Below are 27,496 nucleotides of genomic sequence, written 5' to 3' on the forward strand. Positions count from 1 at the left end.
GGTATCTGTTGTTCTGTGTATTAAACACTTCACCCTGAACTCTGCCTGTAGTCTTTCAGTAGCTGGTGTTCTGGAACGGAAGACAAGACAATTAACAATAAATTAATCCTCGGATAATATCGAGTGAGTACCCACTGTGTGCCTAGCAGAGCTAGCGTACCGGGAGCCTGGAGGGAGACGAGGAGACTATTAGAACTTAAATCTTAAACAAGAATGCGTTTTAACAGGCTGAGGTAAACACGGGGGAAAATTAACTCGAGGTACACAGAGGACAGGCCAGGCCTGATGTACCAAATTAGGAACAAATATAAACAAAAATGTGAAGATTCAAAACTTTAACAGACATGACAGCTCTTTTTTTTCTTTTAGTTTGTGTGGGAGTGGTGGACTATCCAAGACTGAATATCCACTGAGAATCAGGGTCCACTCTATCTCAGTCTGGGGAGTCTTGGAGGAAATGGTACTTCAGGAAACTCAAAGCAGGCACCATTGCCAGCCTTGGAAAAGGGAATTATTCTCTGCCCTTGGGGTCTGAGAGAAGGCAAGGCCGCCTTGCACGTGAGAGTAAAGAGAACAGAGTGGGAAAGAGAGGCAAATCCAATTCCTTGATACTCCATCTGAAAAGAATTCCTAATGGTTCTTTTCTCGAATATCATCTGCCCAGCATATTTTGATGCTGTGCAGAAAATCGGCAGAAGCTTAGGGAAATAGTATTCTAAACCAAAATTGCGTAGTTATTGAATAGGCTAGAAAAACAAGAAATTTCAGCAACTATCAACCAAAAGGTAGCAAAAAGACAATCAATAGGTTAAAACAAAGCAAAAGAACAAGGCATTTAATCAATAAGTACTTGTTGAGCACCCCGTATGCTCCCAGCATGGTGCCAATTACAGAGAATTCAGAAATCCATTCTGTCCTGCAACCCAGGCAGCAGAAACCAGGCCACCAAAGCCATGTTTGTAAAATAGGACCAATCCTGGCATGTTTTTTGAAGGTACACACATCTGAATACCACCATCTCTTAGCTAGATTCCTTTAAGGGTAATAAAATTCCCAACCTCTTCCCCTCCCCCAAAATGAAACTTTTAAAACTGTGTTCATTTATTCACTAATTAAATAATCATTTCTTTATAAACCTAATAAGACAAACAATCTTGAAAAAGAACCAAGTTGGAGGACTCGTGCTTCCCAATTTCAAAACTTAGTACAAAGCTACAGTCATCAAGGCCATGTGGTGCTGGCACAAAGATAAACATGCAGATCAGTGGAATAGAACTGAGACTCCAGAAACAAGTCCATATGTTTATGGTCAAGTGACTCTTACAGGGTGCCAAGACAGTTCACTGGGAGAAAGAACAGTCTTTTCAATGATGGTCCTGGGACAACTGGACATCTGTATGCAAAAGAATGAAACTGGACTTCTACTGCACAACATGTACGAAAATTAACTCAAAGTGGATCAAATATAAGAGCTAAAACTTTCAAGTTCTTAGAAGAAATTAGAGGTGTAAACTTCAGTGTCCATGGATTAGGCCATGGTTTCTTAGATGTGACACCAAAAACAGAAAAGAAAAAATAGATAAGTTGGACTTCATCAAAACTGAAAACTTCGCACTTCAAAGGAAAGTGAAAAAAAAAAAAAAAGAAAAAAGTGAAAAGAAAATGAAAAGACAAATTGAAGAATGAGGGACTATATTTACAAATCATATATCTGATAAGGGACTTGTACCCAGAATATATGAAGAGGTCTTATAATTCAACAGTAAGAACACAACCCAATTTTTCAAATGGACAAGTCATTTGAATACACATTTATCCAAAGAAGATATACAAACAGCCAATAAGCACATGAAAAAATACTCAACCTCATTAGTCATTAGGAAAATGCAAATCAAAACCCACAGTGAGATACATTTCATACCCACTAAGATGGCTGTACTGTAATAAGAAAGACAATAGCAAGTGCTGGCAAAAATATGGATAAATTAGAATATTATGTATTGATTGTGGAATTTTAATGGTGCAGACACTTTGTAAAAGTAATTTGGCGGTTCCTCAAAAGGCTGCCTGTAGAGTTACCATATGATCCAGCGATTCCACTCTTAGATAAATAACCAAGAGAAATGAAAACATATGTCTACATAAAAACTTGTACATCAATGTTCATAGTAGCATTATTCATAATAGCCAAAAAGTGGAAACAACTCAGTTATCCATCAAATGATGAATAGATAAACAAAATGTGACATAGCCATACAATGAAATATTATTCAGCCGTAAAAAGAATAAATTACTGATACATGGTACAACATGGATAAACCTTGAAAACATTATTCTAATGAAAGAAATGAGAGACAAAAGGCTGCATATTGTAGAATTCTATTTATATGAAATGTCCTGAATAGGCAAGCCCATCGAGATATAAAATTGACTGATGGTTGCCAGTGGCTAGGGAAAAGGGGAAATGGGAAGTGACTATCAATGGGAAGGGATTTCTTTTTGAAGAGATGAAAATGTTCAAAATGAGATTATGCTGATGGTTGCCAACTCTGTGATTATAGTAAAAACCACCGAATTGAACATTTTAAAAGGGTTAATATTATGGTATGTGAATTACTCCTAAATAAAGTGGCTAAAAAAAACCCCTACTATGAGCCAGTCACTGTGCTAAGCACTCAAGATAAAAAGATGATTATGTATCATCTATAAATTTCTCAGCAGCAGCAATACTTACTTTGTGACATTATTGCATAGATCATGGACATTTTATATATCCTAATGATTTTTCTGACAAATTCATGGTACTCTATATGGTAGCTTAAATGTAACTGTTAAAATGATATAAATAAGTTGAAGCTTACTGAAAACAAATTATTTATGCCCAGGAAAAAAGGGATAGTTGAAGAGCTGGGCTAGGGAAATGCTATTTGAATTTATAATTTTGTTTTTCTTAAAATTTCTGTGTAATCATCATGATATAAAAAATAATTTTGCCTTCTGTTCAACAAACATTTATTGAGCTCTAATGTACACAAAGCATATGGGAATATGTTGCAGCTTAACCATATGTAGAACCAACCAAACTTAAAATATTGTGGAAAAAGATTCTGAAAAGTGGTTGAGATGTAGCAGGCTCTTAATAAATATTTTCTCAATGTTGTCAAGTAAAAATGGAACATAATCCATAAAGGCAAGCATCTTGGGAAGTATTGTGTGGGTTGATATATACTCATTCTATTAAATTGGCAATTTAAAGTGAACGGATAAATAAATAAAGGCACTATGTCATGCAAACACTTCAATATTCTTTCTCTAGCACATTTACCACTGCTGACATGTCACTGGCTGGAAGTGAAATTGCCAGGCAGAAGTGCAAGCTCCACTTAATTATTTATTTAATTAGTTATTTATTAATTAATTATGGCTCTTCTGAAATTGTATTTATTAGTATCACTGAAAATCCTATCATCTAAAGGTCTCGTAACTCCAGGAAATCTAAACCAATTTATGATAACCAGATCAAGTAATCAGTAGGTTTTTGTTTTTTGTATGGAAAAAAAATAGGACGAAAAATAGCAAAAAGACTGGGAAGTAGGTGCAATCATTGACTCCTAAGCTTAGGCTTGGAAAATGTGCAGACCCTCTTGATAAATAGCCCAACAGTTCCCCTCGTGATTGCAATATGGTTCAAGCCTCTGCTCATGCAATGGCATTTTTCATCTTGTGGCTTCAATGGACTATTGAGAGAAAGGAAGAAAGTCAGGGCTGTTATTCACGGGGAGGTTCAGATGACATAATCTGAACAGATTAATTGGTTCCCACACAGCTCTGAATCATTCCAGCATGAAGGGGAGGAACCTAAAAACCTCAGGTGTTCTCTTAATCCTGTTCATCCAATTTAGTATGATATTAGAAAAAGAGTAGTTAGACCAGAAACATTTCATTCGGTGCTCTGTTGCCTGCTTCTGGTTGCCTTAACCAATGTGATGCTCGGGTCTCCTAATAATGACTAAGCCTGCTAGTTGCAGAGGGAGGAATGGAAATATAGCCTATGGCCCTGTGATGGTCTGAATGTTCCTGTCCCTTCAAAACTCATGTTGAAATCCAAACCAAAAAGATAATAGTATTAGGAGGCAGGGCCTTAAGTCTTGAGGGTGGAGCCCTCATGAATGGGACGAGTGCCTAATGAAAAGGCTTCAGAGGTCCCTAGTCTCTCCTACCACATGAAGATACAACGAGACGGCTGCGACCCGGAAGAGGGCTCTCACCAGACCACAGTGGCACCCTGATGTCTGACTTCCAGACTCCGGACCTAGGAGAAATAAATTTCTCCTGTTTACAAGCTACCCAGTGTGTGGTATTTGATTATAGCAGCCCAAGCAGGCTAAGGCAGCCCCTGTTTACAAGTAGGGAAAACAAGAAGCACACACACACATACACACACACAGACAAATGTTAAATAACAATGCAGTAAATGCAGTAATCTGTTGCCAAGGGTGGTTCAGATATAACTCAATTGCATGCCAACATTTTAAATATCCACAATCTTCAATGTGTACATAGTAGTTAAATTCTGTAAATAAGTGAACGTGATAACATCGTGGCTTACCCCTCCTACAGACCGATGCTGAGGGAGGCACCCTCACCTCCACCTCCCTCTGTACAGGTACTTGAGACCAGGCTGAGAGACACACCCTTCATGACTAAGAGGTCAATCGTAAAAATGCCCAGCCATTATATAACTATTTTGCCAAGGCTTAAAGAAAGGAAAAGATGAAGTCTAGATATTAAGCCACTTCCAAATCTATTTTTATTTGTTAGATGTGTGTTGCAAAAATTAAAGCAATGCCAACATGTAAAAATAAAAGTGGAATTCCTTTCCATTGCATCTCCCCTTTCTCATGTTCCAGAGGTAAGTACTGTTAATGTTTGTTACATATATTTCTAGAACTTTTATAAGCATATATAGACTATATGTTTTATAATATCCATGTGCCAGTAAAAATTTTTCATGGTAGGATTACACTGTGTGTACTTTCTCTGCAGTATGCTTTTTCCTTAACTAGTATATCCTGAACATTTTTCATGTCTCAATATTTAGCTCTAGCTCATTCTTTTAATGTCTAGAAAAGAGTTCCAAAGTATGGATGTATGATAATACATTTTTAATGACATTCAGGTCATTTAATGACCTTAGAAGGTTTGGAATGCCAGTGAATCTGATTTGTTTTAGAAATTACTGTGTTCACAAAATATATTTAATGACATTTTAATTTTTTTCCTAATTCCAGTTTTCTCTGAGGCACAGGGAAAATGGTACTTAATGATTGTATTTTTAAAGTCTCTCTTTTTGTCATATGTTAACATACAGACACAGTGCTAATAAATAGATATTTTGTGAATGAATGAATGAATAAAACAAAATGAAAGAAATCATGCTTACTTGGCCTCTGTAATTATGAGCCTCCTTCTTGATTCCACAGGAACATCTTTCTGCTTAAGAATCTCAATCATCAAAGTTGTAAAAATAACTACTGAGAAACCAATACATTTTTTTCAATGGAAATACACTTTTATGTGCTTTATCGTTATGAAAATACTACATGCTCATTATAGAAAAATCAGAATCTATAAACAATCAAAAGAGAGAAAATTAAAAAAAAAAAAAAAAACAAGTCCATCCACTAAAGAGACAACTCCTTGGTCAATTATACCTATATTGGTGGTTCTCATCTGAGGTCGTCTGGTGATGTCTGGAGACTTTTCTTTTTTTTGAGGAAGATTAGCCCTGAGCTAACATCTGCTGCCTATCCCCCTCTTTTTGCTGAGGAAGACTGGCCCTGAGCTAACATCGGTGCCCATCTTCCTCTACTTTATATGTGGGACACCTGCCACAGCATGGCTTGCCAAGCGGTGCCATGTCCACACCCAGGATCTGAACCAGCGAACCATGGGCCGCTGAAGCTGAACGTGCGCACTTAACTGCTGTGCCACCGGGCAGGCCCCTGGAGACATTTTTGATTGTCACAACTGGGTGGGGATTTGCGGAGGCTGCTACTGGCATCTAGTAGGTAGAGGCCAAGGATGCTGCTAAATATGCTGTAGTATGTAGGACAGCCCCTTATAGCAAATAATTATCTGGCCCAAAATGTCAGTAGTACCGAGGCTGGCAAACCCTGATACACACACAGGCACATACATGTTATTTTTTACAGAAATGGAATCATATCAAAGGTACTATGCTGTCATCTGTTTTTTTACTCGATATGTCAAAATATCTGTCATATTAGAAATATACTTCTACAACATTTTTCTCTAATAGCATTTTAATAAATCAGGTATCCCTGAGTCCTTTAGAAATCCTGTAACATCCTTACATAAGGTACTAGGTAAGCTCCAAATAGTGTTTGCAGCAGGTGGATCTGTATTGCGTTATTATTTAATAATACTTTGGAATATGAAGACAACTAAAGAACATACACTTTAAGGTGATCATCACTTCCTCTGACTATAATTGTAGTGAAAGCGTTAGTATTTATTCTTTACTGTGTCTCAAAGTGTGTCAATTTTAGTTACCTTCTAACTAAAGGTAACTAAAAGTTACCTTTTAGAACCGACACAACCGGTTCATCTCACAGCTTACTGCAAAGTGGTATAAACCATCGCGAGCTTGCATCTTCTTTTTCAGAGCTCTCTAAGTTCTGGGTTTCATCATGCAGTGGCTTTCCCACTTTTTTTAATTGCAACCTACAATAAGAACTAGATTACGCTGAGACCAAGTCTGCTACTGTATATGTGTGTATAACTGAAAAAAGTTTGTAAAATAATACTTATGTTTACTACATGTGATGCATTCTGATTTATCGTCTACTCTATTCCTTCTTTAAATGTTGATTATAACCCCAAATTCATTTCATGACCCGTCAACGGTTATGACTTGCAATTTGAAAGCCACTGCATTGCAGCCTCAATTTTACTCTGGTTAATCATTGTATTTAGAGTGTAAGCCAATCCTTTTACCTCAATACATGTGCTGAGCAAATGGGACTACTGAAGAGTGATGCAATTTTTTTTTTAATAAGTGAGATAACCTGTAATTTATGTTCTGAACCAGCAAACTTGTGAGAGTGAAAGACGTGCCTTTTAATAATTATTCCAGACATTCGGGGTAATCCGAAAAGAGTCCCAGATACAATGGCATGTGTGGTCACTTTATCAATAGCTGACAGGAAAACAAATAGTTTTATTTTCATAGTTTTCCCTATTTTCTCCTACAGCGCCCATTCCTCTATCATACCCATGAAAACCTAGGATTGCTGATATTTGGTGTATGAGTCTTACAATTTGCTAAGATAAGCTACTCTCAACTTTAAAACTAAATGATTGGCTTTGAACAAATCTTTGTATCTCCCTGGCCCTTAATTACTTCATCTATAAGATGAGGGTTTAGTGATCTCTATGATTCCTTTAAACTTTAAAATTATGGCTTTATGCTGTAGGAAATGATATGAAAACAGCCTTACAAAGCTTACAGTATAAATGGGGTAACTAAATTATGCAATACTTTAGCCTTCCCCCAAATATAATTTCTTTTTTTGTTTTTAAGGATGATAAGCCCTGAGCTCACACCTGCTGCCAATCCTCCTCTTTTTGCTGAGGAAGACTGGCCCTGACCTAACATCCATGCCCATCTTCCTCTACTTTTTATGTGGGAGGCCTCCCACAGTATGGCTTGCCAAGTGGTACCATGTCCGCACCGGGGATCTGAACCAGCGAACCCTGGGCCACCAAAGCGGAATGTGCGCACTTAACTGCTGCACCACTGGGCTGGCCCCAAAACATAATTTCTTAGAACATTTCAATACAAGTGCCTGAGTCACAGTACCTGGCTGGGCTCAAAGAGCAAGGAGTCAAGTACATAACAGAATTGGAGGCCTCGAGAGCAGTCCCTTCTATCCACCCAAGCACAATGCCAAAAAAAGATAGAGGGTAAGAGTAAGTTTCTCAGATGAAACACTGAAAAACATGTAGAGAGAGGAACAGAGAGCCTGGGATTGAAGAAAACTATGCTAAGAGGTTAAGAGAGAGGTTAAAAACATTGTCAACTTCACAATTTTGTTAAAAGTGGACCCTATTTAAAATCATGTTTGATTAATAGTTAATACTCTTAATGTCACTCAAGTTGAATAAAAGGCAGCACACATAGTTTTAAGAGCTACTGACTACAGAGGGTGTTTGTCGTGTTTGTCACTGCCCAGCATCTTTTTCAACACACGCTCCTACATTAAGAGCCCTTCCTCCCCAGCTTGAAGCCTGGATTCATTCTCCCAGCCTCCCATGAAACAAGGTCCAGGGTTTGTCCTAAACTCCATGCATCAAACACACCCCCAGGCCCAGGACTTAAATTCTGAAGGGAGTAGCAGGAATAAGCAGGTGCACAGTGGAAGCCATCTTTTGCCAGGGTTCCCAGCATCCCTCGTGCAAGCTGTGGTATTCAAGGGAATTGATGTCTTCCTTGGAGTGGCTCCTGATACAATGTGGGGTTGTTCCAGCTCGACTCTGATTCTCCTGGTGGCTTCTGCAAACGTCTTAAGGTTATTTAATGTATGTAAAGCTCCTTAGAGTAAATGCTGCTGTTTGCAACTAAGAACACTGAGGGATACCATAGCTAGAGTCTGTTTGGTCTAGTAAAGTTTTATTAAGGAGATGAAAGATGATTTTTGTCCTAAAGGACAGAAGTCTGTTCTGAGACAGTGGAGCCCCCCTATTCGGGACATGAGATGTGGCTGCAACAGGAGAGTAAGAAAGCTTGCTGTGGGAAAGTGGACGCTGCAGAAGCAGAGTGGTGAGACGGGGCTAGCCAACGTACGACTTGAAATCTAAGCCTAGATATGTGTTTGTGATTTGGGGAACAAAAATTAGTCATTTTAGAGTTTTGTTTTCTTTTGTTTTGTTTTGGTGAGGGAGATTGGCCCTGAGCTAAGGTCTGTGCCAATCTTCCTCCATTTTGTATATGGGATGCTGCAACAGCTTGGCTTGATGAGTGGTATGTAGGTCCAGGCCCGGGATCCAAACCCTCGAACCCCGGGCCACCAAAGAAGAGCGTGCGAATGTGTGAACTTAACCGTGACACCACCAGGCCAGCCCCTAGAGATTTTTTACAATGTGAGGTGGTTAGAGTTGATTTTAACAGCAAAGATATGCACATTTTCATGATTACGTTTAAACACTTAACTTCAGTGGTTTCAATATTATCACTTTATTAGAATTCCAGAAAGTCAAACATTGTATGATCTCACTCCTAAATAGAAGATAGCAACAACAACAAATAAACACATAGAGAGAGAGAGATTGGATTGGTGGTTACCAGAGGGGAAGAGGGAAGGAGGAGGGCGAGAGGGGTGGTTAGGCACGTGTGTGTGGTGATGGATGGTACTTAGTCTTTGGGTGGTGAACATGATGTAAAATACACAGAAATTGTAATATAATGATGTACACCCAAAATTTCTATAATGTTGTAAATCAATGTTAGCTCAATCAAAAAATAAATAAAATTAAAAAAAAAATTTTTAAAAAAACAAAAAAAAGAATTCAATAAGGGTACGTCTAGAAGGAAGCCCAAAAGAAGAAACAATAATCTTTTGGGAATAAAGAGAAAGTTGGGAAGAAAAGTGATAGAAAAGAAAAAAGGGATTTTAGAAGACCAAATGTAAGCAATCGTGTTGAGAATCAGAATTTGTGTGTGAAACTACCATGGCCAAGCTCATTATTTGACTGCACTGGTGATTAATATGTATCTTCACACCATCATTTCAACTATATAATTTATGCTTATAATATTACTAGGACGCCTGGGTTAGGCATCCCACAGTCTGGTTTAGTGATCTTGTATACATACTGTCCACCACTGTCTCTGTGGATGGGAATGATCAACAGGATACAGGAGAAAGTACATTTTGTATGTGAAATTTAATCCACGTGTCTGAGAATGGGTTCTCAATCATTATTTGTTTGTTTATTTGTTTATTTATCATGGCATATGTAATTTTCACAAATGTTACCCTCCCCTGTATATACTGAGATGGGGGGAAGAATATAAGAAAGTAAAAGGTGGAATAAACTTTTTAGCCCTACAACTATTAACGATATGCACCTGTAGCTGTTTCTAATGGATGAGGCAGGATATGGGTCGTGAACACTTCTGTCTTGCAGCCTGCAACAAGGGTCCTTTCCCTCCCATTTGCGAAGGCAAACTGGGATGAATCAAACAAGAGAATTATACTGATAACTTTGAATCCACTCTAACTTATATTTTAAAAAGAAATAATTCCTAAAGAAATTTAATATTCTTCAGAGCTGATTGCAGTCTGCTTTGCACTCCACTCACCCTGACTGAAGACTTGTAGTGATTCACCCAGGGAAATGCACAACAAATACAGTGGGAGAAGATCTGAGGAAAGAAACACATGACAATTTCAAAAAGTATAGAGTAAAGATCAATAGTAAATTAGTTATCTATTGTTGTGTAACGGATAACCCCAAAACATAATGGTTTAAAACGACAGTACACATTTATTGTCTTACAGTGTATATAGATCATACATGCAGAAAGAGCATGGCTTGATTGTTCGTGAGGTCAGAGTTAGATGTTGGTGGGGGCTGCAATCATCTGAAGACTTGACCGAAGCTGGAGGATCTGTTTCCAAGTTGGCTCACTCACGTGAGTGGCAATTTGTCGCTGGCTGTTGGCACATGGGCTTTTCCCAAGAGGCTTCTGGGTGTCTTCCTAGCATGGTGGCTCATGTCCACCAGACCAAGGGATCCAAAAAGAAGCAAAGCGAATGCTTCAGTAGCTTTATGACCTAGCCTTGATGTCACAAACCACTACCTCCACCATAATCTGTGGATCACACAGGCCAGCCCTGACTCAGAGCGAGAGTAGACTATGTAAGAAAGTGAATATCATGGGGTAAGGATTACCGGGGGCCTTCTTGGAGACTACATACTATAAAAATAAGGGAAATATGGTTAGGAAGGGAGCAGTACTTCTCCGTTAAGTAACAAGAGATGGAAGATATCTTAAGATTAGTATATTGAGACCGTTGGAACAAGTCAGGGAAATAATTACAAAGAAAGGGTCTCAGGAACCTAACGTCTACATCCGGACAGAAGAAAAAGAATGATGGCCCCCAGCAGAGCCTAGTTCCTTTGGATATATTTTAGAAAAGTAGAATATGGAGGAGAAAAAGCTGAAGGACTGGCAATGCAGGATTTGCTCTAGGCTCTTCCTCAGAGCTGAGGTTCCAGAGGGATCTTTCACATTTCCTAGAGAGGCTTCCTGTAGGTCACTGCACTCATTTCATCAAAATGGAAAGAGATCCAGGGGCTCAAGGAAGATACTCTTTATTGATTGATTGATTGATTGATTGATTGATTTTTGCTGAGGAAGATTTGCCTGGAGCTAACATCTGTTGCCAATCTTCCTCTATTTTGTATGTAAGCCGGTGTCACAGCAAGGCCACTGACAGACGAACCTTGTAAGTCCGCACCTGGGAACTAAGTCCCCCAAAGCAGAGTGCACCAAACTTAACCACTAGGCCACCAGGGATGGCCTGGAAGATACCCTTTAATAGTAAAACTAACAAAAGTAGTAAACCAGTAAACCTTGTGCATTGGGAAAACTTGTGAACTTCGTGGATGTGGCACAGGATGAAAAACAGTAACTAGATTGACACCACATGACTGTTCCTTATACCAGGTCTGCGCTCTTACATAGCTGGACCCTCTGTAAACAAGAATCCTATCAGCACTACCGGGGCCACCACTGCATGAAGACAGGGAGGAGGGAAACTAATTACTGTTGAGGACTTAACATGTGCCAGGCACTGGGTTAAGTGTTTTCTACACACTGATCATTTAACACAATTCTCCATATTTCGCAAAGGTGAAACTGAGGCTTGGAATAGTTAAAGGCATCACGGTCTGCTAATTGTTCCCCAATATCCATTTGTTCCTTCTCCCTTTTAATACTGGAACCTCCGTAGTTTTAGCTGGGTACACAGCTGACAAACTGGTGACCACAATTCTTAACCTCCTCTGCAGGTGGGGATGGCCAGGTGATTCAGTAATAGTCAATGGAATGTGAGTTGAATTGATGTGTGTAAGTTGTAGGTCATGCCTTTCAAAGCCATGCCTTCCACTGCGCTATGTTGCCTCCATTCCCAGCTGGCAGGAACGGAGATGTGGTGTTGAGTCAGCTTCCACGATGCGGATAACACGCCACCTGATGGCATGGCAAAGCCCACGTCTCAGATGACCACACGAAGCTGCTTACCAGCTTGGACTGCCTGCCAACTTGGACTTTGAAGTGAGAGAGAAATAACGTAAGGCACTTTATTCAAGCCACTGTTGCTTTGATCTCTAGTAAAGGAGTTAAACCAGTATACTAACTAATACATTAACTTCTCAAAGATCATCCAGCAGCAAGTGGCAGACCTGACACATCTCGCTTTCCGATTTCTGCTCTGTGACCTCCCTCCATACACTTTGACAAGGAAGATGTCCTTACTAAAGGAGAATGTTGTTTTTGCTCCCGATGCTCTTGTGTATTCTAAGAGCTCAGTAAACATTTGAAAGTGGGAGTTCATTCTGAGAATTTTATGTCCTTATTTAGCGAAGAACCAAAACTATGTGTCCTCCAATGTTGAGCGCAATCTATCTCCATTATGATGAATGCTACATTTTTTTGAAGTTGGGCTCTGCTTATATTCTGTTTTGGGGTTCTGACTCATTTTCTTTGGAACATAAGTCTATTTGAGGGATGTTAAGTTTACTGATTGTTTTCAAATGCAGTGTTCTCTGAGCACGTTTTCCTGTACCTTGTACAGATGCTTACCATCTTGCCGTCTTTATATAGCTTTGCTATTCATACTAAAAATAGGAACACGTGCAGCTAATATTAAGCCAATACTATGGGTATGGTCATACTGGTTGGTAATAAAATATTGAAATAGTTCCATATTCCTTGGTAAACAGTGAAGACCCTATGACCTCCGAGGTCTCCCAGCTGCTCTAGCATCTATGGTCCCTCCTTCAGCACCCCTGGATATTCCCAGTACCCAGACACCAGCAGGGAGCCTCCAGCTCTGTGACATGAGTCCTTTTTGATTAATCAATGCTTGTATCATATTGGTTACTAAATATTTTTAATGTCACTTCTAGGAGCATGTCCAGCCTGTTGCTTGCCAGCTAACTTTATGATAATTTCCATAGCTCTTCATTTCAACAATGCCTTTAAGAAACCTATCAGTATAAAGATGCTATCCTCCTGGTAGTTTTATGTCTTCTCAAAAACTTTATGCACACTTCCATAATTCAAGGCACACATTTGTAACTTTCTTCCAAGGCCTTCTCACCAATCTCCGCTTACCTCAGTGCATACACACCACACACACACAGTTAGTAAGCTAACACAAAACTGTGCTATGGAGAAATAAATTAAACATAATTCATTCTGTGTTAATTAAAAGCTATTCTGTAGTTTAACCACTATTCCCAAATAGTTTTATGTTCTCAAAATGAAAAGTATCCTGTTTGTTTACACTGTCAAATTATGTTCTCTAAAGCTGGGGTCCATACTTCCCATAAAGCCGCGCTCACACTGATAATTATAAAACAAAGCCCTATGTAAGCAAACTAAAATGTTTCTCCTCCCACTATCTGACAGTTACAATGTATATAACTTTTATTGTCAGCTACAGTAATCTAACTTAAAAAATATATCAGAAAGTGTATGCTATAAAACGTTTAGCATACCGTCTGGCGTGTTATGGACACAATAAACGTTAGCAATCATTATTATTATTGTTATTATTATCATTATAATTATATCTCTAAATTGCAAATCTCATCCTGCTATCCTCCTCTGTTTAAGATCCTCTATGGCTCCCCATTGCTTTTCCTAGTGGGCTTGGTGGCCAGGCCTTTGGCTTCCCTTCAGCCCTCATCTCTCAACACTCACCATCTGTCTCCCTTTTGTCTTCCAGTCATTGGAAACTAAGATAAGTCCTCTAACTGGACCCTGTCTCTCTGATCTCTAGGCTCTTGTACATACTGCTCTCTTTGCTTGAACACCTCACCTGGGGGACTCTTATTCATCCATAAGGTCTCAATTTAGATGATGATTCTTCCATGCACGCCTGGGTAGGATGCCTCTTTTCTTTGCATTCACAACTGCCTGAGCCTCATGCACTGATGGACCATGTGGTTACTTGCCCATTTTCTGGATCACAAGCTCTGCAAAAAGAATGATCCCTCCCTTTCCCCTGCTGAATCTCCATTTCAGCTTTCCACTAATATCATGATTGTTGGAAAAAATCAATGTTTAGAGGTGAACTTGTGCTTTCCTCATAAAAACAATCAATCCTCTCAGTTTGCGGAAGTTCACATATATCTAGAAAGACTGAAAAAAGCAGAAATATGTATTTATATTTAATTACTACATGTAAGTATATAAATGCCTTTTACATCTTAGATTGCAACAGCCTGTGTTTTCATTTCACAGCCTGTAAAACAGAGGAAGAATATTTACTCAACTGTATTAAACTTTAAGAACTGTGGAACAAAGAAGAGATTATAAATACTATGTATTAATGTAATTATTTTTACTAATAGATTAGTAGGCATCTAGTTATATAAATTTTATGTCTATTCTCCATTAAGCACATCTTCAAAAAATGTTTTTGAGATTGAAAAATATCTAGAATATAACTGAATTACATTATTTTTTTTTTTTTTAAAGATTGGCACCTGGGCTAACAACTGTTGCCAATCTATCTTTTTTTTTCTGCTTTATTTCCCCAAACCCCCCCCCCCCGTACACAGCTGTACATCTTAGTTGCAGGTCCTTCCAGTTGTGGGATGTGGGATGCCACCTCAATGTGGCCTGACGAGTGGTGCCATGTCCTCGCCCAGGACCCGAACCCTGGGCCGCCGCAGTGGAGCGCGCAAACTTAGCCACTCGGCCACGGAGCCAGCCCCGTATTTTTTAAAAGATGATTCATATTTAATTTACCTCTTTCCTAAATATCATGATTATAGTGTTCTTAATTACTTTTGGCATAAGTGCGTTTTTTTAACCCAAGGAACCTGTAATCAAATCTACTTTGTTATAGGAGAGAGACAAATATTCATATGTCCATTTACAACTAAAAGGGACAGACGAATCTTACACTTTCAAATAAGAACTAATAACTAATGTGATTAATTATATCATATTTAACTAGGAATATTTTTTGAATTAACTTAGACATACCATACATAGCTGGTTATATTTCCACTCTTCAGTAGTAAAAATTATTCCGTATTCTCAATGAAAACAGTGTTACAACCACTCAGATAATAACTTGGTTCAAAATTAAAACCTGAAAAGGAGAGAAGGGACTTCAGCCTTCTGAAAATTTTTTTGAACCAAATATCTGGAACCCTTTCCCAAGCAAAAAATTGACTAAATTCCTTGTTACAAATAAAGGAGTGCTGCTGCCTTTAGACTATAGGCTTTCACGTCAGGATCTGAGATCACATTGTCTGAAGGAAGCTAAGGCTTAGAGCAGGCAAATTTACCAGAACCGCTTGCTTTAGGGAAAAAGAGGTATAGAAAAATGGGAGTGGGTTATTAGGCTGTCTGCCTGAAAACGAAAAATGGGAAAGATTGAAAGTAAAGATGCTCAAGTTGGAGGAAGGAAGGGGAGTCAGATCTGGAGATGTAGCCTCAAACTAGACTGAAGACATGGAGTTTCCAGGAATAAGGAGTGGTCAAAAAATAAGTTACTAGGGAAAAAGACAAGCCACAGAATGGGAGAAGATATCAGCAAATCACATATCTGATAAGGGACTTATCCCGAATGCATAAAAAGCACTAAACTCAACAATAAAAAGACAGGCCAACTTTAAAAATAGGGAAAGGGTTTCAATAAACATTTCTCCAAAGGAAATATAGGAGTGGTTAATAAGCATGTGAAAAGTTACTCAATATTTGTCTTTAGGGAAACTTAAATCAAAAACCACAATTAGTTCAAACTTCTTACTGAACTATCTTTAAAGGAAATAAACACAAATCTATAGAGACAGAAAGTAGATGAGTGACACCCGAGGGTTGGGGGAGAGAGGTTGTGGGAAATGGAGAGTGACTGCTAATGGAAATGGGTTTCTTTTTGGTGATGGAAATGTTCTAAAATTGATTGTGGTGATGGTTGACAACTGTGAATATACTAAAAACCATTGAACTGTACACTTCAAACAGGTGAATTGTATTGTACATGAATTATACCTCAATAAAACTTTAAAAAGGCAATCATAAGTGTTAGCAAGTATGTGGAGAAATTAGAACCTCTGTACATTACAGGTGAGAGAGACTATAACATGGTGCGGCCACTTTGGAAAACAATTTGGTGGTTCCTCAAAAGGTTAAATATATAGTTACCGTATGACCCAGGAATTCCACTCCTGGGTATCTATGCAAGAGAACTGAAAACATATGTCTATACAAAAACTTAGACATGAATGTCCACAGCAACATTATTCACGATAGACCGAAAGTGGAAACAATCAAAATGTCCATCAACTGAGGACTGGACAAATAAAATGTGGTATACTGGCACAATGAAATATTAGCCAATAATTAACAACAGTTAACCACTGAGACATGTTACAACAGGGAGGAACTTCAAAAACATCAAGTGAAAGAAGTCAGTCATAAATGATCACATTTGTAGGATCCCGTTTATTTGAAATGTTCCGCATAGGCAAATCTCTAGAGGCAAAGCAGATTAGTGGTTGCCTAGGTTTGGAGGGTGGAGAGAGGAGGGGGGAATGGGGAAGTGGGAATGACTGCTAATGGGCACAAGGTTTCTTTTGAGGATGATGAAAATGTTCTAAAATTAGTTTATGGTGATGGTTGCACAACTCTGTAAATATATTTTAAGACACTGAATGCATGCATTAAAGTGGTATACTTCATGGTATGTGAATTATAGCTCACTAAAGCCACTAAAAAAGAATGAATTACTAGGCATATTATCAACACTCAGGTTTGCATCCTCTTACTCCTTCCTCAGAATGTGTCTCATTCCTTTAAATGGCCATATTTCTCGAATAAAATATATGTCCCCTGTACCTGAGTAAATTGAGTTGACCATTTTCTATTTTTCTCATAAAAACCAAATAACTAAACTAGTATGTTGTTTATTCCTCTTTCTGGTGTTAGGGATTAGGGTTCTAAAATTTAGAGTCTAAATGAAGCAATCTTCAGAGAGATATTTGAGTAATCCTCCAAGTATAGTCAAGTCTTTCTTATTACCAGTCCATAAGACTTCCTAACCTACCCTCTACTGAATTTGCCTGCAAAGCTTCTGCCGTGGCTGTGAATCTCCCTAATGTAAAAAGATTCATTACTCATTAAAACATCTTCTGGTTAAACATTTTCAGATTGCTAAGTCCATTTTTTAAAAAGATCTGAATGCGCTCTCTCCCTCCCATTTCAGGTACTCACGCTCTCCAGGGCTAAGCATAGAAAACAAAAGAGCAGGAGGATAGGGAAAGAAAATCTCAAAATGGTGGAAAATGGCAACATCTCTTTTTCTATAGGGCTTGTTTTTGACTGTGCCTTTTCTTTCTCTGCGTCCTCTTTTTTTTTTATTTTCCAAAGAGAGATTTCCTCTCTCTCTGATTCTTCAAGTGAGGTCAGAGCCTCAAAAATACCACACTGTATCATTTACTTGGACTTTTTCTCTGCAGAGGATTAGCACTGGGAAGAGTTTGGGCGGTCACAAATGACTCAGAGATAAAGGGTGAGTCAATAAGCTTTGTTAAAACCGAGGTCTCTTCACCACAACCTTAGAAGTATTGGATTTTTTTTGCAACTTGCCAACCATAAGCATATATTGATTAACTTAATGGATTCCTTCTGAGTACAATAGTGAAGACACAGGCAGAATGTTCTGAGTATACCAATTAATTGTATTAGTCATTATTTGATACTTGGAAAAAAACCACTAGACTGAGAAAGCAAGGTTTGAACCACAGCAATTTTTGCATTGCTGAAAGGCCCTCTTAAGAAGGAGGGCACTCTCAGTTGGATCTCTGTTTAATAATTAATAAACCAAGATCAAAGGACCTGTATTGAAAAACAAATAAATAAAAAAATAAAACCTTTGGGGGGCAGCCCACCTGGTCTGAAGCCATTACTTCAGAATTATCTGATTACCTCCACCTCGTGAAGTATCATTTTTATCTGGATACTTTTGAATTATGTGTCAGTCACATAATAATGACTGACATTACTGAGTCCTTAGTGTGTTCCTGGCACTGTTTAGGAATTTTTCACGTATTAGTTCAGTTCAAACTCACACCACTTTATGAGGCAGGCACTATTATCACCACTTTACAGATGAGGAAAGAAAGGTACAGAATATATAGTAAGTGGCAGGCCAGGGACTTGAACCCAAGGCAGTGGCACTCCAGGCCAAACGCTCGTTGCTGTGCCCTAATGCTTTTTCAGGTCAAGTCTTTCCCGGGAAGAAAGAAAATTCCATTTTAGTCTCACGAAGAGATCTTTGTGATAAAGATGAATCTAATTAGTGCTGGTTCTCAAGGTCTTTCTGTGCTTTCTTTGAGGGAAATTTCTAGGACTTATCTGAAAACCTTGTGCAGCTAAAAGCACAGTGTATTACCCAGTAAATGTTGTGTTTATCCAGTGGAGTCATTTCAACCATTAATTGTTTGGATACCTGAGTGAATGGAGTAATGACATTTGTCAAGAATAGAAAGTGGATTTCCTCCTTTAGGCAGGATCCCCCTCCCAAAAAAGAAAAGAATAGAAAGTGGGTTCCTGCGGCTGGCCCCGTGGCCGAGTGGTTAAGTTCGTGCGCTCCGCTGCAGGCGGCCCAGTGTTTCGTTGGTTTGAATCCTGGGCGTGGACATGGCACTGCTCATCAAGCCAGGCTGAGGCAGCGTCCCACACGCCACAACTAGAATGACCCACAACGAAGAATATGCAACTATGTACTGGGGGGCTTTGGGGAGAAAAAGGAAAAAAATAAAATCTAAAAAAAAAAAAGAAAGTGGGTTCCTAATACATAAGGTTTTTAAACAGTATCTTAATTTAAAGAGTGACTTTAGGGGCTGGCCTGGTGGCACAGCAATTAAGTTTGCACGTTCTGCTTCCACAGCCCAGGGTTCGCCGGTTTGGATCCTGGGTGCAGACCCATGCACCACTTGTGAAGCCATGCTGTGTCCCACATATAAAATAGAGGAAGGTAGGCACGGGTGTTAGCTCAGGCCTAATCTTCCTCACACACACAAAAAAATAGTGACTCTAAGTTTGTACCAGTGATAACTGAAGTTTTGCAACCAAGGCCATCTTAAGAAAAACTCTAAGGACTTCAATACCTGCAGATCCAGTTTGACACTTAGAAAGGATTGCTTCGCTCAAGTTATAGAAGCAGTACCATTTAATTCAGATGTTTTCACAATTTCGTCATAGTTTATTATTATATTTCTTCTCATTTTATAACTAAGAGCTTTATGTATTTGAGACATTTTCAAATATCTTATGACAGGTAAGTCATAATAAAACTGAGAATGGAGATTCTGATCTAATGAAACATTGGTAATATTTGCTGAAATTTGAGATATAATTAGTGATTCCCACCAGGAGTTCATGAATATAATGATGGAGATTTAAAGATAGTTTTAATATTTTTAAAAGATGAGTAAAATCTTAATTTCATAAAGTTACACAAACTAGTTAAATATCAATTTCTTTGCTTCTTACTGGCATATATCCACAGTGTGGTTATCACACTGGTGATTCGCTATAAGCTCTCCAGAAAGGGCCTGTTTCACTCATCTTCCTTGGGACAGTGCTCAGTACATACCTGGAACACGGTGGGAAGTAAGCAGTTATTTAGTGAAGTGACTACATGGCAACAGAAGCTCTGATTGGCTGCTGATGACATCATAGAGATTCCTGGGATTTATTAGATGGAGCAGATGGTTACCAGAGTGTTACAACATGCTAGAGTTTTAACAAGTCCAATTTTATCAATCTAACACACAATTAACTTCATACATAAGTACAGAGTGACTGCTGAATTTTAGCGAGAAATAATAGCAGGAAACAGTGCTAAAGTATCCATATTTTACTTACATTATTGCTCGTTGGTATCAACTAATGTTTTTGGTTATTAGTGTAAGAATCACAACACTGACATGTTCAGCAATTTTTATATTGTTAAATTTTTGATAATGATTTTTACCTGACAAATATATGGTTCGATTTTGCAAGGGAAAAAAGGAGATACGCAATTGAAACCAATGCTCTCTCAACATGTGCATTTTGGCCCAAAGGATTACAGTCCACTGGGGAAGATAATAAAAGGAATTACCGAGGGTGGAAAAGGGGTCTTTGGTGGTGAAGGGTAGTAAAATTCCTGGGGTAGAAATACGTATATGTATTTCTGAGCCAGCTGGTCCTGGCTAACAGATCCTGAACTGTAAGTCCGGCCACAAGACCTGGACTGACTTCAGAGAGAGGAAGCACCCCACCCTTCGCTCCGCTCTTCACCTCTCCACCACCATTCCTGTCCTCTCCACCCCTCCACCCCTACCCATCCCATTGCTCCAGCCTAAGTGCAGATTCAAACCCAGCTTTACTTAGGTTCTCCAGAGCTCAGACACAATCAATAAAGAGAAACCTTGTTTCCTGTGGCCAATATTCAAGGTAGAATGAGCAGGCCTACAAAGCAGAAAAGGTGATTGGCTGATTGGCAGAGCAGGATTCTGGCATTCCTAGTTCCTTTCACTAAATATCTTCACAAATTCCTTTCTTTCTTTTCTTTTCTTTTCTTTTTTTTTTGGTGAGGAATATTGGCCCTGAGCTAACATCTGTACCAGTTTTCCGCCATTTTGTATGTGGGACACCACCACAGCATGACATGATGAACCATGGGTAGGTCTGCATCCAGGATCCGAACCCATAAACCCAGGGGCCAAAGTAGAGCACATGAACTTAACCACTGTGCCACTGGGCTGGCCCCCCAAAATTCCTATCTTAATCACCAAACATGACACAATTTGCATTGCTTTTTAAATATCTAAATACTTAAATGTTGAGTCTCAATCTCCAAACCATGAGGTGACGTAAATTAAATTTGGGGAAAAAGAACCTGCTTTGAGAATAGGAGATGGATTTCTTTTCTTTTTTAATTGTCTATATTTTCCAAAGTTTCCAAATACCAAATTCCAAATACTGAAATAGATAGGTATTGCTTTTATAACAGAAGAGAAAAACAATAAAGCATTAAAAAGGAATAAAAGGGGCCTGCCCCGTGGCTGAGTGGTTAAGTTCCCACGCTCTGCTTCGGTGGCCCAGGGTTTCCCTGGTTCAGATCCTGGGCGCGGACATGGCACCGCTCATCAGGCCATGCTGAGGCAGCGTCCCACATAGCACAGCCAGAAGGACCCACAACTAGAAAACACAACCATATACTGGGGGGTTTTGTGGAAGAAGGAGGGAAAAAAAAAGAAATAAAATATAGGAGGAGGAAAAACACAAACTTCTTCACATCAGTTGTTGGGAACAGTTGAAATCCAAGCTTCAGAGGAAGATTTTCATTACCACTAAGAGTAACATGATAAGTATGGTTTATAAAGAGGTTTTCCGTACATTTTCCAGTGTATGTTAGTGGTTACAAGAGGCAAGTTCCTCCCCACAAGCTGGTTACCACCTAAAGGCCAGCTTCCTTGATGTATGTGGGAACACCAAGGAAGAGAGAGAGGAGAGAGAAGGAAGAAATGAGATATGGACGCGAGGGGATATGAGTCTAGTCCCATTTTCCTCCATGTTCATTAATTTATTCAGCAAACATTGAACGTCTACTCTATTCCACATAAGGACTGGGTGCTTTGAGTATAGTACAGGACAGGATAGGTAGACATGGCGTCTATCCTCTGGACGTCTCCTTCTAGTTGAGGAGTTGGGAGAAAAAATAAACAGATAAAATAATTGCAACATTTAGTCCATGCTATGAAAGGGTCAATTCCCTCCAGCCAAAGACCACCAGGAGCACACCTGTAGTGGAACAAAATGGTTTACTACTCAATGCAGCAAGGAGAACATACACCCCATGGAACTGTGGGGTGTCTCAGTGCCAGGGTGTTAGAAAGAACCTGACGGGGTGATTTGGGAGAAAGTCTAAGGAAGTGAGGGTCTGCTCCAGGTCAGATGCTGGCCAAAAGTGGGGCAACTCTATGGCTGTGTACAGACACAGCAGTCGTTCACTTAGTAAGAGAGGGAACGTTTGGCGTTTTGTGCGTTGTACAGTGGCCTGGTTTTGTCTGTGCTTAGACAAAATGACAAAGTTGCCTTGCTTTGTCTCATCTTATCCTGGTCTCAGAGTAAGCTTGTCTAAGTTTGATATTCTGTGAGATTGTTTATGTCTAAGAGCAAAATAACGTGGCCGAGCTGTGAATGCCGAGACAGCTCCTGAATGTCAGGGGCTCCTCTTTTCCTTTTCTTTCTCCGGGAAACAAATGAGGAGCTGCCTTGGCAAGCAACAGGGGAGAAATCTGTATTCATTGAGCATGTTCAAGGATGACTATTAATTATCTTCCCCAGAATTGTATTGTGAGGAGTCCGGAGGGGGACTTCTAAAAATACACACTGATTGGCAATGCAATCAGGTATCTCTTCACTTCATATAGAAAGAGATGTGTTGTGTGTGTGTGCAAGCACATGCACATTTTTGTTGAAGGGTCTTGGCTAGGTGACTCTAGTGTCCTCTTAGCTCAGCCAATCTGTGGCATCCTCTTCTGTGCCCCTGACCAGACCACACAGGCACGTTCAGTGACCGAGCAGGTGCCCTGCATACCTGATCAGTAAGTAGTTTTGAGGGTTGTCTAATTATAGCTACAGTAACACAGGCCGAAGACACACCAGAAAAACAGAGGTCAATATCAGTATTATGACTACGTATGATGACTGCCGTGATACTGACAGGAGCTAAAATAGTGGTACTGAAAACAGTAAGAAACACAACGATGTTTTTATTTTTCAATCCCCTCACCCTACTTAAATTCACTGCTCTCTCAGCTTTCTATTTTTATTAGAAAAACTATTTTAAGAAGATGTTTGTGCACCGCGAATGCTGTCTTGAGCGCCATGGCAACAACTTGCTCTTAGCCAAGCGCATTATGTCTAGATTATACATTTAGAAATGTTTTAAATGATGCTTACGATGATGGGTATATCTCAGTAATGACTGTAGACATGGGGTTCTTGCTCAGATAGCCACAAAGTTCAATGTAAGTGAGCGAAGGGTGGGAGATAAGGAACTGACTGTGCTTGTGAAGAAAGCTCAGTGTCTTTCACCAGTCATGGAAGGCTCAAAGACGTTCTCCTGTTGCTAGATATGCTTTCCACTACCACCACACAAACTTCTACAAGGACAATGACCAATGGAAAACAACTGGCCTGTGAGTCTGGAAACCCTAGTTCCGTGCTCTCACTCTGCTACTAAGCCTGTGACTCAGCTTCCCTCTCTGGACAGTGAAGAAGTTGGTCTGGAGATCTCTAAGGTGCATCGGCTTTATGCTTCTGTGACTGGGGGGTTTCCTTCTTGAGGTCATGCTCTCAAGAACCTATCCTATTTCTTTATGGATAAAGCAGCGTGGTTAGGAGTTCAGGCTTAGCCTGTAAACAAGTTTCAACCCTGGCTCTGCCCACTTACTTGCTCTGTGTCCTTGGGAAAGTTCTTTACTTGGGAAATGGATTTTATAATAGTAACTACCTCATAGGGTTGTTAAGAGGATTGACGGGAGTTTAATATTAGTAGCTACCTCATAGGTTGTGTGGATTATATGAGACAATACACGTAAGACTTGCTTAGTACTGTGCTTGACCCACCAAAGCAAACAGTAAACATTAACAAATATCAATAACAACCTTAAAAGGCATCTTTTCCTTAATGCATCGTCAGCCAGCCTTGTTGAATTAAAAATAAACAAGCGAAAAAGCCCTTTATGACAAAGTAAGAAAATCTTGAGATAAAAAGTATTTGCAAAACAGTGACGCATATTCACATTTCTTGAACTGTCTTGAAACAATTTAGCATCCATGCCCTAAAGCTAGAGCCTCACCATTGGGATTATTCAGGCCAGCATTCCAGGGTAAAGTGGCTTTCTATTTAGCCATCTAAAAAGTCCCTCTGTGTGACTGTGTTTCAGATAGAAGCCTTTCCAAGCTAATTCGCCTCTGGTCAGTGAAGGTTTGCTTGCCACACTCTCCAGCTTTTCCTCTCTATCTTAATCGTACCGCTCAGTTTCTCTAAAAGCAGCCTTCTCTCTGTATCACTCTCTTGCCCTAAGCTGCCTGCACACATGGGTGCAGGGAGTCAAATTTGGGAGTCATATGGGAGTCATATTTGTAGGTTTTGACCTCTGTTTGGTTTTTTTTAAGGTATACTTTTTGGTGAGGAAGTTTGGCCCTGAGTTAACATCTGTTGCCAATCTTCTTCTTCTTTTTCCCTCCCCAAAGCCCCAGTCCATAGTTGCATATCCTAGTTGTAAGTCCTTCTAGTTCTTCTATGTGGGATGCCGCCACAGCACAGCCTGAGGAGTGGTGTATAGGTCTGTGCTCACAGTCTGAACCAGTGAACCCTGGACCGACGAAGTGGAGCATGGGAACTAAACCACTCATCCACGGGGCCAGCCCCCTGACCTCTGCTGTATAATGCCTATCAATCAGTTATAATAGCACTATATAGTAAACTCATATTATATTAATATCATGATCACTTCTGACCCCTCTGAATTTAGTTTTAGAAGACAATTTAAAAATCTATGTGTGGGGCTGGCCTGGTGGCGCAGTGGTTAGGTTCACACGTTCCGCGCCTCGGTGGCCCGGGGTTCCGCCATTCGGATCCCGGGTGCAGACATGGCACCGCTTGGCAAGCCATGCTGTGGTAGGCGTCCCACATATAACACAGAGGAAGACGGGCATGGATGTTAGCTCAGGGCCAGTCTTCCTCAGCAAAAAAAGGAGGATTGGCAGCAGATGTTAGCTCAGGCCTAATCTTCCTCAAAAAAAAAAACAAAACTATGTGCGTATGTATTATTTATCTTATCACAAAATTATAAGTAATCATTAATTCAAACATTGTACTGTTAAGGTAAAAATGATTCATGACACATGTTAAAGATGGTACGGCAGACTTTATTCAAGGGGGCTACCGCAATGGGGCTTTGTGGTAGGGGAGACTCCACTCCAACAAGGACAAGTGGGGGGATTTATATGTGAGGAGCAGGTAGGGGTCAGTGGATGGAAAATTACTAAGAGGAAGCATCAGGGTCAAGGGGATTCTTACTAGACCAACTCGAGAGAATTCTTGCTGAAGGCAGGCCAGAATGATAAGATATTGAGGGTGTGGGGGGGTGAGGAATTTGATCAGATCCCAAGCAGGAAGGATTTTCACAAACCGATTTAGCAGAATTCTTGCTCAAACTGGATTCTGCAAAGACAGAGAGGGAAGTCCAAGATCGGGCCAATAAAGTTAAGCAAAGGAGAGAGGGTTTGTCAGTAGAAATAAATATCCTAAAGTGATAGTCCCCCATAAGGCCTTCCAGGGACAAAGTGTCTTTTAATGTAGTCTACAGTCTTCTAAATTTGTTCTATGACTATCCTAACTTCATTAGGGTAAAGGTTAAGCTACTATTACAAAGGGACCAAGTGACCTTAAAAACACAGAGACTGATTTTTCTCTCATGTAAAAATGCTAACGTTAGAAAGGGCTATATACTGCCTGATTCCAACTATAGGACATTCTGGGAAAGGCAAAACTACAGAGACAGAAGAAAGATCAGTAGTGGCCAGGGACACAGGGTGGGGACAAGGGGCAGAGAGAAGGATGACTAGGTGGAGCATGGGGCATTTTTAGGGAACTGAAACTATTCTGTGTGATGTTGTAATAGTGGAAATACGCCATTATACATTTGTCACCACTCATAGAATGTACAACACAAAGAATGAACCCTAATGTGTACTATGGACCTTAATAATAATCATCCATTGTAACAAATACCCCACACTAACGCATGTGTTAATAACGGGGAAGTGAGAGGGAGTTTGGGAGTATAAGGGAAGTCTCTGTACTTGCTGCTGAATTTTTCCATACACTTAAAACTGCTGAAGAAAATAAAGTCTGTCTTTTAAAAATGCTAAGGTGAGAATTCAAGGCTGGTGGGGAAATTCTGCTCTATATGGTCATTCAAGGACCCAGGTTCCTTTTAAGTCTTTGTTCTGCCACGGTATTGTCAACGTCTGCATGGTTAGAGATGGGTCACCATCGAGTCCAGGTTCCGTTGGTGGGAAGGAAGAAGAGAAAGTGGAGGAGGTAAGCCCACTGTCCAAGAACCTAGACCGACACAGCAATCCAAGCCATACTCCATTTTGAGAACTTAGCCACTTGACCACGCCTAACTGCAAGGAAGGCTGGGAAATGTCCACACAGGTGCTCAGGAAGAAGGTAAGAATAGATTATGGTGAACAGCCAGCCATACACAAACGCACACACATGCATCTATTATAGATACTATACACATTACATATTATATATAATACGTAATATACATTATGTATTATAGATTAAAAAACTGTACAATTATTTTCATTTACAAAAATGGGATAATACCACAGCACATGCTATTTTACAACTTGTTTTTTCAAATTTGTAGTTTACCTTGGATAAATAATATGTAAATATACATATTTGCATGCCTTCAACTACCTAATTCTTTGTGACAGCTGTGTATAACTCTATTTACAAATTTATCATAATGTGTTAGCTATCCTTGAACTTTTAACCTATCATGAACGTATGTTCCAAATTTTTTTCTATTTCACTTCTCTAGACTGGTCCACATCCTTTAACTACATGTTCTCATAGCATAGTGGTCTGTACTTCTCCTTCATTTCAGATTAATTAATATTTAATTAAATAATCTGAATAAGTTGTCCTTGGTGGGGGTTTTTTTTTGTAATTTTAAATTAAATGTGTAACAAAATCATGAATTGTGTGACTTGCTGTTTGATATCTATGTTCTCTTCTGGCAGGTGAATTCGTGAGAGTTCAGCAAAGCTGGACTACAGCTGTCTTGCTCACTAACATATCTCCAGAACTTGCTACATCCCCTGCACCTATCACAGGACAGACACTCAATAAATACATGTCAGTAGAATGTTGAGCGTATGAATGACTAAGTATCAAAAATACTGCAGACTTGTCAGTGTATTTCTGGGATAATTCTTAAAGCAGAGTTGCTTGATCAAATTCATGATCGTTTTGTATTTTTATAGATATTGCCAAATTGCCCTGCACAGAGTGTGTACCAATTTAATTTTTAAGATTTTTACAACAAAAATGTGTAAGACCAAAGACAGGAG

The 27,496-nt window shown here is 39.5% G+C and overlaps 2 long non-coding RNA genes across 2 annotated transcripts in view; one reads left to right on the top strand and one right to left on the bottom strand.

Moving 5' to 3' along the window:
• The window catches only part of LOC103543761 (uncharacterized), a 102,125-nt gene that overhangs the window by 73,876 nt on the left and 753 nt on the right, over positions 1-27,496 (bottom strand). The window lies entirely within an intron of this gene.
• Positions 10,894-12,646, top strand: LOC103543753 (uncharacterized). Its single transcript, XR_542985.2, has 3 exons — positions 10,894-10,969; positions 12,226-12,383; positions 12,472-12,646. It is a non-coding gene; the product is annotated as an uncharacterized lncRNA (long non-coding RNA).

This window comes from Equus przewalskii, chromosome 30 (assembly GCF_037783145.1).
Source record: "Equus przewalskii isolate Varuska chromosome 30, EquPr2, whole genome shotgun sequence".
In the NCBI taxonomy this organism is placed as follows: domain Eukaryota; kingdom Metazoa; phylum Chordata; class Mammalia; order Perissodactyla; family Equidae; genus Equus; species Equus przewalskii.